Source organism: Scyliorhinus torazame, chromosome 7, assembly GCF_047496885.1.
Source record: "Scyliorhinus torazame isolate Kashiwa2021f chromosome 7, sScyTor2.1, whole genome shotgun sequence".
In the NCBI taxonomy this organism is placed as follows: domain Eukaryota; kingdom Metazoa; phylum Chordata; class Chondrichthyes; order Carcharhiniformes; family Scyliorhinidae; genus Scyliorhinus; species Scyliorhinus torazame.
Genome location: NC_092713.1, coordinates 29,054,037 through 29,067,055, shown reverse-complemented (window position 1 = coordinate 29,067,055; position 13,019 = coordinate 29,054,037).

The following is a 13,019-nucleotide window of genomic DNA, read 5'->3' as shown; positions in this document are numbered from 1 at the left end:
GGAGGAGGGAGACCGAGGGGAGTAGGAGGGAAGGGCAGGAGGAGGGGGAGGGGAGGAGGAGGGGGTAATCTCCCTCCCGGTACAGCACTGGGCAGTAATCTCCCCCCCGGTACAGCACTGGCAGTAATCTCCCCCCCCCCCCCCCCCCCCGGTACAGCACTGGGAAGTAATCTCCCCCCGCCCCCCCGGTACAGCACTGGGCAGTAATCTCCCCCCCGGTACAGCACTGGGCAGTAATCTCCCCCCCGGTACAGCACTGGGGAAGTAATCTCCCTCCCGGTACAGCACTGGGCAGTAATCTCCCCCCCGCCCCCCCCCCCGCTACAGCACTGGGCAGTAATCTCCCCCCGCCCCCCCCGGTACAGCACTGGGCAGTAATCTCCCCCCCGGTACAGCACTGGGCAGTAACCTCCCTCCCGGTACAGCACTGGGCAGTAATCTCCCCCCCGGTACAGCACTGGGCAGTAATCTCCCCCCCGCCCCCCCGGTACAGCACTGGGCAGTAATCTCCCTCCCGGTACAGCACTGGGCAGTAATCTCCCTCCCGGTGCAGCACTGGGCAGTAATCTCCCTTCCGGTACAGCACTGGGCAGTAATCTCCCTCCCGGTACAGCACTGGGAAGTAATCTCCCTCCCGGTACAGCACTGGGCAGGAAGCTCCCTCCCGGTACAGCACTGGGCAGTAATCTCCCCCCCGGTACAGCACTGGGCAGTAATCTCCCCCCCGGTACAGCACTGGGCAGTAATCTCCCCCCCCCCCGCCCCCCCGGTACAGCACTGGGCAGTAATTTTCCACCCGGTACAGCACTGGGAAGTAATCTCCTTCCCGGTACAGCACTGGGCAGTAATCTCCCTCCCGGTACAGCACTGGGCAGTCATCTCCCCCCCCCCCCCCGGTACAGCACTGGGCAGTAATCTCCCTCCCGGAACAGCACTGGGCAGTAAATCTCCCTCCCGGTACAGCACTGGGCAGTAATCTCCCTCCCGGTACAGCACTGGGAAGTAATCTCCCTCCCGGTACAGCACTGGGCAGTAATCTCGCCCCCGGTACAGCATTGGGCAGTAATCTCCCGCCCCCCCCCCCCCCCACCCGGTACAGCACTGGGCAGTAATCCCCCTCCCGGTACAGCACTGGGCAGTAATCTCGCCCCCGGTACAGCACTGGGCAGTAATCTCCCCCCCCCCCCCACCCGGTACAACACTGGGCAGTAATCTCCCTCCCGGTACAACACTGGGCAGTAATCTCCCCCCGGTACTGTGCTGGGCAGTAATCTCCCTCCGGTACAGCACTGGGCAGTAATCTCCCTCCCGGTACAGCACTGGGCAGTAATCTCCCTCCCGGTACAGCACTGGGCAGTAATCTCGCCCCCGGTACAGCACTGGGCAGTAATCTCCCTCCCGGTAGAACACTGGGCAGTAATCTCCCCCCCGGTACAGTGCTGGGCAGTAATCTCCCTCCCGGTACAGCACTGGGCAGTAATCTCCCTCCCGGTAGAACACTGGGCAGTAATCTCCCCCCCGGTACAGTGCTGGGCAGTAATCTCCCTCCCGGTACAGCACTGGGCAGTAATCTCCCCCCCGCCCCCCCCCCCCCCGCTACAGCAATGGGCAGTAATCTCCCCCCGCCCCCCCGGTACAGCAACTGGGCAGTAATCTCCCCCCCGGTACAGCACTGGGCAGTAACCTCCCTCCCGGTACAGCACTGGGCAGTAATCTCCCCCCCGGTACAGCACTGGCAGTAATCTCCCCCCGCCCCCCCGGTACAGCACTGGGCAGTAATCTCCCTCCCGGTACAGCACTGGGCAGTAATCTCCCTCCCGGTGCAGCACTGGGCAGTAATCTCCCTCCCGGTACAGCACTGGGCAGTAATCTCCCTCCCGGTACAGCACTGGGAAGTAATCTCCTCCCGGTACAGCACTGGGCAGGAAGCTCCCTCCCGGTACAGCACTGGGCAGTAATCTCCCCCCCGGTACAGCACTGGGCAGTAATCTCCCCCCCGGTACAGCACTGGGCAGTAATCTCCCCCCCCCCCCCCCCCCGGTACAGCACTGGGCAGTAATTTTCCACCCGGTACAGCACTGGGAAGTAATCTCCTTCCCGGTACAGCACTGGGCAGTAATCTCCCTCCCGGTACAGCACTGGGCAGTCATCTCCCCCCCCCCCCCCCCCGGTACAGCACTGGGCAGTAATCTCCCTCCCGGAACAGCACTGGGCAGTAATCTCCCTCCCGGTACAGCACTGGGCAGTAATCTCCCTCCCGGTACAGCACTGGGAAGTAATCTCCCTCCCGGTACAGCACTGGGCAGTAATCTCGCCCACGGTACAGCACTGGGCAGTAATCTCCCGCCCCCCCCCCCCCCCCACCCGGTACAGCACTGGGCAGTAATCCCCCTCCCGGTACAGCACTGGGCAGTAATCTCGCCCCCGGTACAGCACTGGGCAGTAATCTCCCCCCCCCCCCCCCCCCCACCCGGTACAACACTGGGCAGTAATCTCCCTCCCGGTACAACACTGGGCAGTAATCTCCCCCCGGTACTGTGCTGGGCAGTAATCTCCCTCCCGGTACAGCACTGGGCAGTAATCTCCCTCCCGGTACAGCACTGGGCAGTAATCTCCCTCCCGGTACAGCACTGGGCAGTAATCTCGCCCCCGGTACAGCACTGGGCAGTAATCTCCCTCCCGGTAGAACACTGGGCAGTAATCTCCCTCCCGGTAGAACACTGGGCAGTAATCTCCCCCCCGGTACAGTGCTGGGCAGTAATCTCCCTCCCGGTACAGCACTGGGCAGTAATCTCCCTCCCGGTACAGCACTGGGCAGTAATCTCCCTCCCGGTACACCACTGGGCAGTAATCTCGCCCCCGGTACAGCACTGGGCAGTAATCTCCCTCCCGGTACACCACTGGGCAGTAATCTCGCCCCCGGTACAGCACTGGGCAGTAATCTCCCTCCCGGTACAGCACTGGGAAGTAATCTCCCTCCCGGTACAGTGCTGGGCAGTAATCTCCCTCCCGGTACAGCCCTGGGCAGCAACACATGCTGCAGACTGGAGTAGGAGCAATGGGACAGAGATGTGTTCCCCTTCATTTACATGACACACATTAACGCAACACAGATCCTCACAGCGAATTCTCTTGTTCTCCAGTTTCCAGAAGCTCACGTAGGGCGCTTTAATTGCCACATTTTCAACCGAACTCGGTGCTATAATGGGGGATGTCTTAGTCATTACCTTAATGAGCTAACACCTTCTCTTCCCTCAGCCTACTCATTATCACGTCTCGTGCCCCAGCTTTAAACGACAGCGACTTTTGTTAAATAAATGGGAGGCTTGAAAGTTTAATATGGAAAAAAAAAGGATCGGGTCTCTACACTACAAAATTGGAGAGAGAGCATAAATGTTGCGCAGAATAAGCAAGCCATTAAGGATAGGTAGAAATTATATCGCCTTGGGGGGGGAGGTGAGAAAGGCTATCCCTTAATTATAGTTGTTTGAACCTTCTGTTTCTTGACCCGCATTGGTACCTAGGTGTCAGGAGATGAATTTGGAGACGGTGGGCTGTGAACATGTGCCTTGCACCGTTGATGGATTCTGAAAAGGTATTGCAACAGGGCGCTCGCGTTAAGTGAGAATTGAGATTTTTCTTTTTTCTGCAAAAAGAGGTCGCGGTTGGAGAGAAGCGCGCTTCTGTTACAACCTTCATGGCAGCACCAGTAGGTTAGCCCGCCAGCGAAGCACCATTCGCGCACTGAAGACAGCTAGAGATAAATCCGAGCGAGGCATCGATTTAGTTGCACTAAATTCGACCTTAAAAATTCACCTAAAACATGCCCTCTGATGTGTGTTTATCTGCAATTTGCTTGCCTGACTTTGTTTTATATCTAATGTTTTATAAGTATCCAACATTATGATGACATTCATCCTGTTGCAATAATATTCAAAATATGAAACATTCAATAATTAGGAGGCTTTGATTTTTCCTGTCTTGGCTCCCAGGGAACAGCACAATTATGCACAGCATTGGTTTCATCTGAAGTGAGGAACACATTGACCAGGAGGCTTAGCTATCCACCAGCCGCTGGAAAACACATTTCCACTCCTTTTGCAAGGCCAAATGGACACAATAGAACTGATTTGGAATAAGTATCCCACATGTTATATGAACAAACGGGCGGTGACGAATTTACGTATTCCGGCGGCAGCATTTTTTTTACATTTGATTTGGCTTGCGGCATCGTGAGCCAAAATCGAGCGCGTCTCTTCCCTCGGATTGTCTTTATCCCGGGAAGGGTTTTATTTATCATCTGTATTCTCTGTAATGCAGCGTCCACTCCTGGAAGCAAGTTAATTATTGATGCCCAACAAGCAATTTCAAAGAAACAAACGCGCGAGAGAGATATTTACACCCACATTGCTGTCTTTATAGTAGCCTTTGTGCTGAATAACCTTTCTTTAAATAAAAGTTCACGGTATATTTTAACAAAGTTTCTCTCTGTGGAATTTTGCTTTGGTTTGTGGAGCGTTTTGGCGGCTGTGAGAAACCTCAGTACTTCCTGGCTCTTGAATCAACCCATGCTGGACCCTTTTGGGGGTTTTTACATTAAATGATTTGCCAACCTCCGTGTACAATTAAAATGACAAACATTACAGCGCCAGTCCAGGACGATCGTCGCGGATTGAATATTTACATATGACAACTGCAACTCCAATTATTTCTGTTCAATCAAAAGATGCGATTTTTGGGTGACAGCATTTTCCCTTCCCAACTCAGTCTGCAGAGACATTGACGACTTTTTTTTACACTTCTGGACCGGACTGAAGGGGTGGGTTTAACTACCACTTAGCCAGTGGAATAATTTGAACCCCTATTAAACTCGATGTCGTCCACTGAAGGTGGGTCAAGGTGTCTCGGCTACCCCAGTGTTAGCAAACACAATTAATTAGGAAGATCCAGCACCATTCAAAACAAACTGGCGCTAAATTGGCAACCTTTGGGGCGCGGTTCTTGAGGGGGGCACGGTTTTTGGGTTAGTCGTGAAGGTCCTTGTCGGGTTAAAGCTTCAGGCTGCTTATAGTTTGTATTGGAGGACATTAAAACGTAAGAACTAGGAGCAGGAGTAGGCAATCCAGGCCCCTCCGCCACTCAATACCATCATAGCTGATCTGATCTCCACCTTCCTGGCCGTTCCATAACCCTTCACCTCTCTAATTAAAACCTGTCTATCCTGTGTTCCGGCATTCACTGCAATCTGGGGTGGAAAATGCCACAGATTCACCACCCTTTGAGTGAAGGAATTCCTCCTCATTTCTGTTTTAAATCTGTCACCCCTTAGCTCAAAACTACTGGGGCTGGATTTTCTGTTCCTGAGACGAAGTGTTGACGCTGGGGCAGGATTCCTGGACGTCCACGACGGTAACATTGGTGCTGCATCTGGGCCGATTCAGCAACTATGGAGGGGCTAGTTCCAGGGTCACGTGGAACACAATCGATTCCAATAAGAAACAATGTGGGATTCGCCAGTTTTGTAAGGCTGACAAGCTGGACCCAGAAGGAGACTGCCAACGGGCACAGTTCATCGTACCTGGGCGCAGGTGGCAGAGGCCATCAGTGCTGTGGGCAACACCATCCAGACTGGCCACCAGTACAGGGGGAAACTGCACAACCTCCGCGGGACGGCCAGGGTGAATAAACAGCACTGTGCCCCTGGCAATAACCCATGTCCCACACAGCCCAACCAGGAGGGCATCCAACCCCCCACCCTGCACCACATGCTGGTACCCATATTGGCTGCCATGGCTGGGTGCCCTGGCCACCGAGGCCACCAGCTGCCCACTCCCTGGGCTGCATGCATCAGACTGTCTAACACTGTCATTTTCCATTCTCCACCCACCCCGCCCCGCAGGAGATGGCCGCAAATAACTGCTGGGAGCAGGAGAAGACTGAAGAGGGACCGCCGGACCTGTGCCCCTCACTGTGGCACAGCAGAGGGCCCTGGACTTGGTCGGCGGCCCGGAGGAACGGGATGTCACCGAGGTGGAGGTCGGCTGCATGCGAGGAAGTGAGACCCTGCTGAGTTTCGGTTCCCTGTGACATGCGTGCCAACCATCACCCCCACCCTCAATCCCTCCCCCGCCCCCCGGTCTGTGGTCTAATTATGCATCTTGTCTTGTGTCTTGCAGGACCTGCTGGAGATGGGGCGGGTCCATCTGGTGTCCCCCTGCCCCAAACCAGTGCCGCAGCCGGATTCCACCCCCCGTGAGCCAAGCACTGACGACATGAGCAGTTCGGACGTCAGCCGGCAACACCAGACCGAGGGCACCCCGGAACCCGAGTTCACGGATTTCCCATCACAGCTGTCTCCAACACCCTCCACCATCCCAGAGACACCCTCCTCGGTTGGGCACTTAAGTGAAGAGGTTCCCGGGACACTATTTGGTGTGCCCTACACAGCTGATCCAGTGCATCAGGTGGAGGTAGGAAACACCCGAGGGGTCGGAGGGCAGGCCGGCCCCAGGGACTCGCTGCCATGCAGACAGGTTTCGGGCTTCTGGAACGGGCAGTCCCATCGACCTCGGAGCTGCAGCCACACAGCCAGGGACTACATGAGGGGTTGTTGGTGAGCACCCGACCTAGGTCCACTCCAAGGATTTCAACTGCATGCAGAAGGAGGTGTTGGCGACCATACGTGCCACCCAAGCCAACACCGCACGGGTGGCGTCTGTGGTGGAAGCTTTGGGGATGATAGTTTTGGCCATGGATCAGCATATCCAAGGCCTGGAGCATTCTGTGCAGGCACTGGCCGAGGCCTAGGAATGGGTTGCCGTCTCACAGAGCCGCCAGAGCCACCTGGAAATTGCAGCAGCGCTCCGAGCATGGCCCAGTCACAGCAGGCTACGGCTGAGAATGTCGGCGGCATTGTCCAGGCGCTGGTTGATGTTGTGCAGACACAGAGGGAGGTGGCCCAGTCCCAGAGGGAGATGGCACAGTCACTGGCTGATGTGGCACAGACCCAGAAAGTGGTGGCACAGTCGCAGCATGATGTGGAGCAGTCCCAGACGGAGATGGTCCACTCCCTGTGCTCTATGGCCGCGGGCATGCAGACCCTGGCCGAGACCAGAGCGGGCCTCCAGGACTGGCAGCACCAGGTTGCAGGGGAGCCTCAGGGGACGGCTCTGCGCTCACCCTTGTCCCGTGGAGTAGCCCTGGGGTCACCGGGCACCCCAAGGGAGGAGGAGGTAATGGGGCGATGCTTGTGACTTCCGCAGGGGAGATCCTGGAACACCGCCCCCGTCCCCTTCCTGGCCTTGATGCACCTGGTGGGCAGAACAGGGCGGCATCATGCCACCCGGGACACCCGAACAGCAGCCAGGTCCATCCAGGCCCGGCCACCCCAGAAAATGGCTGCCAACGGGGACCCAGGTCGCAGGGTGGGAATCACAGAAGGCCGCCTCCAATCCTGATGTACCTGCTGGGGATCCACCTAGATGTGGTGTAAGGTCAGGAAGTTAGACACCAGTTAAGTTGGTGCAGGACACAGTTTAGTTTTAGGGCTAGGGGACCTATCTGTAAATATTTGTGCACATTAAACGTGTTAACACTGTTACAACCTGCCTTGGTGCTTTATCAGATGGGTGTGAGGGGTTGGCTGGCCTGAGTTGGCCAGAGAGGGGGCACGGGGTGAGGGGGAGGAATGGGAAGATGTTGTGGGTGGCCTGGGCTCCCCAACCTCTTCCCCCCCTTCCCCCTCCAACCGTCCCACCACCGTCGCCCCAGGGTTCCGATGGACCGTGTGATGGAATGGCCAGCTCGCATGCAGGGATCACCCAGGTGGACGGTGGAAAGTGCTACCGTGGGCAGGAGTCAGAAGCCATACAATGCGGAGCACCAGTGCTCATCGCAGAGCGGGTTGTTAACTTCCTCCATCCCATGGACCAGACCCGTTGTTATTGCCAACCCAGGGCTCGCACCCTGTAGGGCGGCAGTTATGTATCACGGAGGGGGTTGCATTGGGGGCATGGCTCGGGGGGTGGCAGGGGGAAGTGTGGGGATGGGATGCGGTGTCTATGCCCCTGGCCAGCTCCCCACCCCCCCCCCCTCAGTCGGTGAACCTGGTGGGCTCAGTCCATAGTGAAGTGGATATATTGTGTTGACTGGGCATAACGGGCTTCCGTGATGGTGCGGATGCACCTGTGCATCACAGTACCACTTGGTACCTGGAAGGATCCAGTAGCGAAGAGATTTGGGGCAACTGCCACCTTGACTGTCATCAGGAGCGGGTGTCCTCCACCATAACTCCACAGTGTCAGGTGCGCCATCATCTGGCAGATATGTCGCACTGACTCTCTACTCAGCCGGAGTCTTTGACGGCATGCCCGGTCCGGCAGGTCCACGAATGACAGGCGTTGCAGGTACGCACGAGGTCTCATGCGGTGCCTCCTTGGCACGTCCTCCTCTGCGACCTGTTGGGCGGCTGGCTCTCCATCCTGGGTGTCTGCCTGCTGTTACTCTGGGGCAGGCTCCGCTGTGGCACACTCCGCTGCTGCAGTCTCCTCCTCCTCCTTGAGCTGCTCCAGCTCGTACAGCCGCAGGGCATCCCCCAGGGCTGCGATGTCCGGCAGGAAGGCCACCATTGCTGGTTGCATTCCAATATCCATTGTCTGCAGGGGGTGAAAGGCTGACATGTTAACATGGTGCGTACCCCCGTGTCCAACAGGCCCATCGGGCTGCATGGTGCCCCTGGTTGGCACTGCAGATCCTTGCCATTTTGGTGCCCGCCACTGTGGGGGCCTCTGGCCCTGGCACCCATCTCTGATGCCAGGGGTACCTTTGGCTGGCTCTGCCCTTGCCAGCTATGCTCTGTGGCCCCCGTCTGGCACCACCGTAAGGGTTAGAGTGGGCATTGCCCTGGGTGTGCTGCCTAATGCCCCGCTGGCGATTGGTGGCCGGGTTGGGGGTGATATGACGGAGGGTGGGGTGCAGGGGTGTGGGGGCACCCATACAGCCGGTGTCACTCTGCAGAACCAGGGGCCAATGTGGGTGGTCAGTCCGGTGCACTGCAAGTTGGCTGCCATGCAGACCGTGATAAAAGCGATCCATCGGGGGTCACCCTGGTCACATGCCCTATTTCCCCCATCAGCCCCCCTACCCTCCACTTCAGCCAGTGTCCGGCCTGGCAGCGCACAGTCGCCTCTCTCTGTGTACCACCTCCTCTCTCTCTCCCTCATCAGCAACAACGGCAGTTTCACGATTTTTAAAAGCCCAAGTGAACCTCGCTGTTGGGAACTCGGCCCATCGGAGAACAAGAACAACAAAGAACAAAGAAAAGTACAGCACAGGAACAGGCCCTTCGGCCCTCCAAGCCCGTGCCGACCATGCTGCCCGACTAAACTACAATCTTCTACACTTCCTTGGTCCGTATCCCTCTATTCCCATCCTATTCAGGTATTTGTCAAGATGCCCCTTAAATGTCACTATCGTCCCGGCTTCCACCACCTCTTCCGGCAGCGAGTTCCAGGCACCCACTACCCTCGGTGTAAAAAACTTGCCTCGTACATCTCCTCTAAACCTTGCCCCACACACCTTTAACCTAATTGACCCCTCTACCCTGGGGAAAAGCCTCTGACTATCCACTCTGTCTATGCCCCTCATAATTTTGTCGACCTCTATCAGGTCGCCCCTCAACCTCCGTCGTTCCAGTGAGAACAAACCGAGTTTATTAAACCGCTCCTCAAAGCTAATGCCCTCCATACCAGGCAACATTCTGGTAAATCTCTTCTGCACCCTCTCTAAAGCCTCCACATCCTTCTGGTAGTGTGGCGACCAGAATTGAACACTATACTCCAAGTGTGGCCTAACTAAGGTTCTATACAGCTGCAACATGACTTGCCAATTCTTATACTCAATGCCCCGGCCAATGAAGGCAAGCATGCCGTATGCCTTTTTGACTACCTTCTCCACCTGTGTTGCCCCTTTCAGTGACCTGTGGACCTGTACACCTCGATCTCTCTGACTTTTCAATACTCTTGAGCGTTCTACCATTCACTGTATATTCCCTACATGCATTAGACCTTCCAAAATGCATTACCTCACATTTGTCCAGATTAAACTCCATCTGCCATCTCTCCGCCCAAGTCTCCAAACAATCTAAATCCTGCTGTATCCTCTGACAGTCCTCATCGCTATCCGCAATTCCACCAACCTTTGTGTCGTCTGCAAACTTACTAATCAGACCAGTTACATTTTCCTCCTGTTGCTCTTTTTAGCCTTAGTTTATTAGCTCTGATTATGTCACCTTTGCTCACGAGTCGCCAGGTATCTTTCTGATACCGCCACGTGGTACAAGCTCGAGTTATGATTAATAAGTCAGCACACCGCTTAGTAAGATTGAAATCAACGGTCATTTATTATGTACAGCAATCAATACTTACACAATAATCCTACTATCTATATCATAACCTACCACTACTGGCCAATACTTAACTTTAGGAGATGGCCCACCAGGTCAGGGAAACGATTGGTTTATCGAATTGGATCTGGCCTGCGGGATTCAAAAGGCTGATACGGGTTGATGGCTAGGAGTCTCTATCGGGTAGCGATCGCTGGAGTCAGACTTACTGTTTCTGGTCGATGTTCTTGCGAAGGCTGCGAGCAGGTAAAGAAGGGAGAGAGAGAGAGAGATCTGAACTTGGCCCCTCACTTTATAGGGCCCAGGGGCTTCCCGCCTCTCGGGGCGGCCTTTGACCCTGAGTCCCAAGTGATTGGACTTGTTCCCAATCACTGGGTTCGATATGCTCCAATAATGGGGAGATTCCTCGATCGGGGGGTGGTCGTTCACCTGTCTTTGTTTCGGCCACTGCAGGTGCCGACAGGTCTGGCCTGGCATTCAGTTGCTAATATGTTGCAATTGTTCCCGGGGATAGCCGATTAAACTGCAGATGTCTGTGTTGATGTGCTGCTAATAGTCTTGAGTATCGATCTGGGCCGACTTCCCCAGAGCCGAATACGCTATTCTGTCTGCAGCTGTCCGTTTGTGTCCTGTTGGTTGCTTTTCCCATCAGCCTTTTTGGTTAGCCATTTTAAATCGGGTTTTGGCCAAATTAATAGGGAATCAGCCATTTTAGGTGGCTACACTCCAAATCATTTATCTATACTACAAACAGCAAAGGTCCCAGCACTGATCCCTGCGGAACACCACTGGTCCCAGCCCTCCAATTAGAAAAGCATCCTTCCATTACTACTCTCTGCCTTCTATGACCTAGCCAGTTCTGTATCCACCTTGCCAGCTCACCCCTGATCCCGTGTGACTTCACCTTTTGTACTAGCCTACCATGAGGGACCTTGTCAAAGGCCTTACTGAAGCCCATGTAGACAACATCCACTGCCCTACCTGCATCAATCATCTTTGTGATCTCCTCGAAAAACTCTATCAAGTTAGTGAGACAAGACCTCCCCTTCACAAAACCATGCTGCCTCTCACTAATACGTCCATTTGCTTCCAAATGGGAGTAGATCCTGTCTCGAAGAATTCTCTCCAGTAATTTCCCTACCACTGACGTAAGGCTCACCGGCCTGTAGTTCCCTGGATTATCCTTGCTACATTGGAACAACATTGGCTATTCTCCAGTCCTCCGGGACATCACCTGAAGACAGTGAGCATCCAAAGATTTCTGTTAAGGCCTCAGCAATTTCCTCTCTAGCCTCCTTCAGTATTCTGGGGTAGGTCCCATCAGGCCCTGGGGACTTATCTACCTTAATATTTTTCAAGACGCCCAACACCTCGTCTTTTTAGATCTCAATGTGACCCAGGCTATCTACACACCCTTCTCCAGACTCAACATCTACCAATTCCTTCTCTTTGGTGAATACTGATGCAAAGTATTCATTTAGTACCTCGCCCATTTCCTCTGGCTCCACACATAGATTCCCTTGCCTATCCTTCAGTGGGCCAACCCTTTCCCTGGCTACCCTCTTGCTTTTTATGTACGTGTAAAAAGCCTTGGGATTTTCCTTAACCCTATTTGCCAATGTCTTTTCGTGACCCCTTCTAGCCCTCCTGACTCCTTGCTTAAGTTCCTTCTTATTTTCCTTATATTCCACACAGGCTTTGTCTGTTCCCAGCCTTTTAGCCCTGACAAATGTCTCCTTTTTCTTTTTGACGAGGCCTACAATATTTCCCGTTATCCAAGGTTCCCGAAAATTGCCGTATTTATCCTTCTTCCTCACAGGAACATGCCGGTCCTGAATTCCTTTCAACTGACACTTGAAAGCCTCCCACATGTCAGATGTTGATTTACCCTCAAACATCCGCCCCCAATCTAGGTTCTTCAGTTCCCGCCTAATATTGTTCTAATTAGCCTTCCCCCAATTTAGCACATTCACCCTAGGACCACTCTTATCCTTGTCCACCAGCACTTTAAAACTTACTGTATTGTGGTCACTGTTCCCGAAATGCTCCCCTACTGAAACTTCTACCACCTGGCCGGGCTCATTCCCCAATACCAGGTCAAGTACCGCCCCTTCCCTAGTTGGACTGTCTACATATTGTTTTAAGAAGCTCTCCTGGATGATCCTTACAAACTCTGCCCCGTCTAAGCCCCTGGCACTAAGTGAGTCCCAGTCAATATTGGGGAAGTTGAAGTCTCCCGTCACCACAACCCTGTTGTTTTTACTCTTTTCCAAAATCTGTCTACCTATCTGCTCCTCTATCTCCCGCTGGCTGTTGGGGGGCCTGTAGTAAACCCCCAACATTGTGACTGCACCCTTCTTATTCCTGATCTCTACCCATATAGCCTCATTGCCCTCTGAGGTGTCCTCCCGTAGTACCGCTGTGATATCCTCCCTAACCAGCAGCGCAACTCCGCCACCCCTATTACATCCCCCTCTATCCCGCCTGAAACATCTAAATCCTGGAACGTTTAGCTGCCAATCCTGCCCTTCCCTCAACCAGGTCTCTGTAATGGCAACAACATCATAGCTCCAAGTACTAATCCAAGCTCTCAGTTCATCTGCCTTACCTGTCATAT